This window comes from Apteryx rowi, unplaced genomic scaffold (genome assembly GCF_003343035.1).
Source record: "Apteryx rowi isolate R43461 unplaced genomic scaffold, aptRow1 scaffold_148, whole genome shotgun sequence".
NCBI classification, from domain to species: domain Eukaryota; kingdom Metazoa; phylum Chordata; class Aves; order Apterygiformes; family Apterygidae; genus Apteryx; species Apteryx rowi.
Genome location: NW_020447730.1, coordinates 719,446 through 726,191, shown reverse-complemented (window position 1 = coordinate 726,191; position 6,746 = coordinate 719,446). Strand labels below are relative to the sequence as shown.

The 6,746-nt window shown below is 45.0% G+C and overlaps 1 protein-coding gene across 12 annotated transcripts in view; it reads left to right on the top strand.

Moving 5' to 3' along the window:
• The first annotated feature begins 6,467 nt into the window (after nt 1-6,467).
• Nucleotides 6,468-6,746, top strand: part of TRAPPC9 (trafficking protein particle complex 9) — a 460,967-nt gene continuing 460,688 nt past the window's right edge. For all 12 annotated transcript variants that reach the window (XR_003252299.1, XR_003252300.1, XM_026058552.1 and 9 more), the window contains exon 1: nt 6,468-6,538. The gene's annotated coding sequence lies outside the window, so the exon portion shown is untranslated. The remainder of the gene's footprint in view (nt 6,539-6,746) is intronic.

The following is a 6,746-nucleotide window of genomic DNA, read 5'->3' as shown; positions in this document are numbered from 1 at the left end:
CCTTCAGCACATGTCCACACCACAGTGCAAGGATGACGTGATGGTACCAGCACTACTGTATTTGGAGACATCTTTTCCGATTAGTTTTTAAAGACAATCTGTATCTCTTAGACTGCAAAAATCCCTTGAGGGTACAATTTCTTTGACGCTGTTCTCTGTAAGTTATGTCTAAAGCAAAGCATAATGTACTGTGATGCTCTGCTGCTATTTCGCAGGCTCAGTTTCTTCTTTGATCCTTATCCACTTGTGACATCTTGTGGAAACAGTCGACATTACTATGACAGCGAATACCGCTCATATCGTTCATGATTTCAATATATGTGCAAAAGTCCATGAAACTACCAAAATTTCTGACTGTATTGAGCCATTTGGCTATGGGTTTAGGAGCCATATAGATCCTGTAGGAGCTAGGCGTCTGTCACTGGTCCTTTTGCTCAGCGGTGGACGATGCAGCGTAAGGTGGTCCGGGCAAATCGGGACCCGCTCAGTCTTGCCTGGCTCCTGTGCTACTATGAGCCTTATCCCTTCGCCCACCCAGCGCGCCCGGACTCACGGCGCGTGGGACACCTCTGTCGTCCGTCAGCACTGTGCCGGGGAGAGGAAGGCATTGGACTGACGGAGGATGGGAGTGGGACCACAGCAAACTCCAGGCATCTCTCCCTTCCCATGGCGAACGTTGCTTTGGTTCGCAGGAGGCAGAAGCACAGCGTGTAACACAAGGTGGATGTGTACACACTCTGAGGACACCATTATATTGCAATATTATTGGCACTTGATAATTATTTTTAGTACATTTTGAAGTGGCAAAATTACTGTGGTACCAGCAACTGCCTGAACCTGTTCCTCATTCAGAAAAAAAMCCCAACCCATGTAGCAGTTCAAACTAGAATTATTTCTTTTGAATCAGAACTGAGTTGGTACTGTTACTAGGAATTATTTTTTAAACCTGACTTGAAACCTGGCTAAAATAAGTATCTCTCGTGATGAATTCAAAACAAGTTTGGCAGAAAACTAATATGCGCCAGTGGAAATCTGTTCAGCATAGGGCCTGTTTGCACCGATTGCAAACCGCAGTGTCACATCACAGTCTCTCCTTTCCGACTCCTGCTTGAGTCACTAGTCCTCCTTTTTGCTGTGCTTTGCAGACTTGAATAGGAACCTGCTCAGTGCAGGTACTTTCGCGCTTAATGAGCGATAACTACATTGTGTCTAATGGAAAGGAGTGACCAGAGCTACAATTCTTCTTGTCCCATAGTGAGGAATTGTTCCTTGTCACTGCCACCTGCCTACCTGAGCTTCCCTGCAGCAATCTCATTTATTTCACTCTAGATATAGGTGTCTCTGGGTTGTGTATGGACATGCACAAGTTTCCCAGGAAAAGACAGATCAGACACCTTCYGCTCCCCCCTCTCTCTCATTCCCCTCCTGCAGTTTGTACTCTCAGTGCAGTGCCACAGCTTCTGTCGAGCTTCTCAAGCTCTGCTTCGTTTTTAGGGCATCGGAGAGAACCGGCAGCACTGTGTTAACAGGATAGGGATTGTGCAGGCTCCGCAGAACGGGAGGCTGGGGCTAAAGCCTTTTCCTCGCTGCAGGCTCACCCTCTAGCATGGCCATCTTAATTTATTATCTGTGAGGCAGTGCATTATAAATCCCAGGTTACTGGTATGAATTATTAGTGTTCTGAACCAGAACAAAACTGGAACAAAATCATTCATGGGCTGAATCTGAAGCAGAACCTAACTGAAGAAAAATTACTGATTTGGCTTTCTAATTTACTAGTTTGACTTCTACTGTCCTCTCTTGAGTGGAAACAGAGCAATTGTGGTAGTAAAACTTCCTGCTCCAATAAATAATTGGTCTGCTCAAACAGGGACAGAGCTCATTCATAGGTACTAGTGAGCTGCCTGAAACCAGAAAAGCATGTTGAATCTTTGAAAAATACTTTTCTGTATCAGACCTTTATTGTATGGTATTAAAAATCATGATAAACATGATGTATCAGAATTCCCCATGGAAGGGAATCTGGAGAAGGTGTCTGCAGAATTCCCCAAAGTTACTGAGATACGTTAAAGTACTATCAGATAAAGAGCAAGTATATTATAGAAAGAACACGAAGCAATTCTAGCTGCACTGAAGCTCTTCCAATTATTCCAGAGAGAATATAATGAAGACTGCAAATTGCTTGACAAAACCAAAAAAGTTCAGGAATACATTTTCTTTACACAAAAGCAGAGCATAGCTAAAAAAATTGACCATTACATTGCAGAGTGACATTTTAAAACTAACCCATGTGCATTTAAGAAGTGCATTAAGACTAATTAGAGATTGAATTATTTATGATCTGTAATCAGAAACAAGACTGTTGGCACTGACCATTATGTCGTGAAGAACAGTGGGAAAGTGCTGGACTAGTGAAAAAATGTGTTTGTGTCAGTGAACAAGGGAGGAAGCTGGAGTCAATCTGACAAAGCATAAACACGGTATATGGATAAGCAATTGGCACATACTGCAGTAAATGTAAAGATACATTAAAAGAAAAAGCTGTTTAGCACAAAAATGCATACCATCACAAAAGACATCATTAACTATGCCGCATCTGAAGCACAGCAATACAAAAGCAGCATTCACAAATAATGGAAACAGTTTATGACAAAGGTTATGACGAAGCAGCAGCATTGTCTTGCAGAAGGCAAAAAAAAAAGCGATTGTGAAGGCATTTGATGAAGTGTTATTGAGTGGGGATATATAAAGTTGGGTTATACTTAAAGTAAGAGATAAAGCTGAGCCGCTGGTAAATTAGATGTTAACGCACTAATGCAAACAGCAAATGATTGAATTGACARTGGTCACTTTAATATATCTAAACATTTTGAAGTGTCAGGTAAGACTCTTGGTGCAGAGTTCCTCCATCAGAACAGCTGAAAGGATGAAGACTTTCAACTTTAAAAATGTTTGAATGGAAGCCAGGTTTTGAGGCAGACAATGATCTTCCATTTCCATTTCCAGTTTTGATAGATACCCATTTAGGGAACTTCTCTGCAGACTTGCTTCACCACCTGGGATTATTCAGGATATTATATACCCACATCCTGGCGCAGCTTAACAGCAATGCCAAAGCTCTAAATCACAGCGTTTACACAGCCACAATTATTTCCTAGAGATGCTAAAATATTAGATGATACAATTTACATTTAGTCATTACTCTGGATTTCTGCAAGCCATATTGTATCACCATCATCTTTTTGTATGGTAGGAAAGAAATGAAACAACAAAAAAACTGCTGACGCTACTCTGTACCATGGGTTGRAGGGGGTTTCAGACACACTTTTGACATAGTTCATGAATAGTAATGAGCGTTGGCTCTGTTCACGTGAGACCAAATCCTTAAGGTGCTTTGGTATCACTGATACCACAACTAAATATGTCAACATTTGCCACCCAGTTAGTACCTGCATCATGATTGTAGAACTAAACGTAGCAATCACGTTTCAGTGAGGAACACTCCCAGTCACATTCTTGGCAAAATTATGTGACTGAAAAATGATTATTTTGTTTATTAAAAACTGTCATCCTCTACCCCCTCCATCCTAAATTTGGCTAAGTTTGATCATGCCTGTCTTCCTTCCCAAAGAGGATGTGCAGCTTCCTACCCTTCTTTCCTTCTGAAACAGAATGGCTCTATTTGAAAACTGTAGTTTAATCTGTATTATCTCTGAATTACTGTTAAATCAATTTACACCAGTTAAAGGAATACCATCTAAAAGCAATTGCCTGTCYATAATCTTCAAATAAGCGTTAATGCTATTGAAGTTAACTTTTGCTTTTCAATCCACAGTCCTTATCAGCCTGAATTTTTCAGTCACAATTGTTTCCCACAGTGAATAATTCAGGATTACAGGTTTCTAGAACATAGCTAAAACTATTAAACTATATGCTAGCTGCGAAGATGAGAGATTTATGTCTTAAACTTCCATTAGGACAGAACCTAATGCTGTGACACGTTGTCCTACAGTGGCCAGTTTTGCAATGCCTTAGGGCATCAGACGGCTCTTGGGATCCAAAGCATTTTGGAGGAGGTGAAAGAAAACAGTATTAGTGGCTCTTTGATTACTAGAGTGGCTCTTGAACACAGTCTCAAGACCTTTAATTGATTGTGAATCAGTATATGGGGCTAAAACAGAAGGTGAATAGGAGGGTCCAGTTCTCTGCTGCCCCTTGTTGCTGCCCAGCATGGCAGAATGGGTGCGCACAGACCACTTCCAACTTCCGAGAGCAATAAGGAGGCTGAATTAAACTGCACCAGCTAGTTACAGTCCCTAGGGGAGCATCTGCCTGCACAGGCTTGTTGGAGTGCCCCTACCTTTAAGTCCTGATATGCTCCTTTCTTCTCCTACAGGCATCTGCACTGGGAAAGTAGAGACAGGGAAGCTGAGTACCCCATCGTGCCAGAGATATTGCAAACTGGGAGGCAGAGAGCAGTTTTCACTTCCATGGCTTGGGCTGATAGCTGTGGTGGTGGTGGGGGTGCGTAAGAACAGATCGGGCGGTGAGATGGTTTGGTTGATGATCTGGCTTGATAAATGGATAAAATACTCGGGCCAAGCGTCTCCATGGGGAATGACATGGCAGCAGGCGTCTCTTCTACGGGGAAAACGAGTAGCATGTTGGAAGCAAACGTGGCATCCAGGGACACATGTCTGCTCTCCTGGATTTCTGTGGAATACAAAAAACCCCAGCCTTGTAAAGTGAGGCAAAGGTTGTGAGAGGTTTTGGGTGTTTTGTAAGCAGGGATGTATTTTAAAAAAAGTAAAACTGTTGTAGAAAAGTCTGGTTGCGGAGTGTTGATTTCCAGTTCTCTCCATAGTTTTCAAGAGGCCACTAATGTGCAAAGAAGTAAGTCTGCAATATATCCCTTGTGTCTTCGCATGCATCTGTAAAGCTAATAAACGCGGTGCTTTCTAAGGAGAGACACCTGTCAGCTGAGAAATCTCCAGCTCCTTTTATCACAGAGGCTTTTGACTTGTCACTGAGAAATATATGTTTTCAGGTTATTCAAATAATTATCAAGCTAAATGGTTTAAGACAATTCATTTATCTACATTTATATATAATATTTGTGTGTTGGAGAAGTAGGTTTGGGCTCCTATGACCCTTCCCAAAGCCTTTAATCTTTCCTCAGCAATATACTTGTGACAAGGTCTCAAGGATGAGCTGTAAGGGGGCCATATTAACAATAATTAACTTAAATGAGGTTTTCTGTCTAAAGCCAGTAGTTAACTGTGTTTTTTATTATCCCCAAAGTGTTTGTATAATAACTAGTTCTAAAATTGTTTGTTTTAGAAAAGTTAAACGCAGAGGTAATTCGACTCATTTTCGTTGGTCTGTTTTTCGGGAAGGGATACGTTTGCACCACTCGCATGAACCATCTGTTGAAGAAATGAAATGGTGACGTTCTTTGGGCTGCCTGCGTGAAGAAGTTCCCCCTATCAAAAGCCAACGTTTTATCAGACTCGCTCGTGGACAGAAGGTTTATAATTTCATAGCGATTTTAAGTTAAATTGACTGTCAAGATTCTGGATTACAGCAAATTCCTCAGCACGTAGCGGAGCGTAAAATGGGAGGAGGTGTAAGTACCGAGAAGCGTGGCACCAACTAAGAGCCTTCCGTTTGGAAAGCAAGCTGGAAGGATGTCCTCTGGGTGCCCTGGCACGGGTCCGTCCTGCCGACTCTTGGCTGAGAGAAAAAACAAGGGATACGCTGAGAATTAGTCTCAATGTGGCTAGCTGTTGTAATGAGGTGTGACAACACCTCGCTTTTCTTCACCAAACCTTGGACCCGGTTCCTTCACTTTGTATTTTAGTAGAATATAACGTGGTCTGTTTTGCGCTTGAAAATCGCCTGATTTCAGAGGTATATTTGGCAAATACCGAGACATGAGACATGCCATTCCCACCCTAGCTGTAACTTGGATCTCCTGTGCGATTAAGACTACCTTCTCATATAAGGTACATCTTCCCAGGCTCTCAGGATTTTTGTTCTTTAAGCTCGAAGGTGCTGAATGCTCATTCGAGGAGAAGGTTGCCCCAAGTAAGCGTCAGAGTAGTTGTCAACTGGACGATAAGGAGAGATCCTGGCAGCTGGCCATGAGAAATCATTCTTATTTCGGTGACAGCCCGATTTACGAACCGACGGACAAGCAAGACCTCCCTGCTCCCTGAATAAACACCATTTCCCGGAGCCACCGGCCGCTCCTTTCCGCCAGTTTTGTCGCCCCTGGGGCCGCGCAGGGGAGGGGCGCGGCGCCGCCCGCCAACGGCTCCACCGCCTCCTCACAGCGTCGCCCGCCAACGGCGCCGCCGCCTCCTCACAGCGCCGCCCGCCCGGGGAACAACGGCTCTGCGCATGCGCCGCCCGGCGGCGGGGGGGCGGGGCGACGCCGGGCCCGCCCATTGCCGTCAGTTCCGCCCCGCCCCGCCCCGCCCCGCCCCTCCGGCGTGTCCGGCAGCAGAAGGAGGCGGGGGCGGTTCCTGTCCCGGCTGTGAGTGCCTCCCCCCTCCCCCCCCCCGCCCCGCGCTACCCACCTGCTCCTGCCCCGCGCGCGCGCACGCGGGGGGGGGGAAGGGGGCGGCCGCCTCCCCCTGTGGGGCCGCTCCCCGCCGTGCCCCCCCCTTTCCCCCGCGGGGCTGCGAGTCGGTGGGCCGGGGGGGGGGAGCTGCTCGTTTTTCCTTTTTTTTAATTTTTATTTT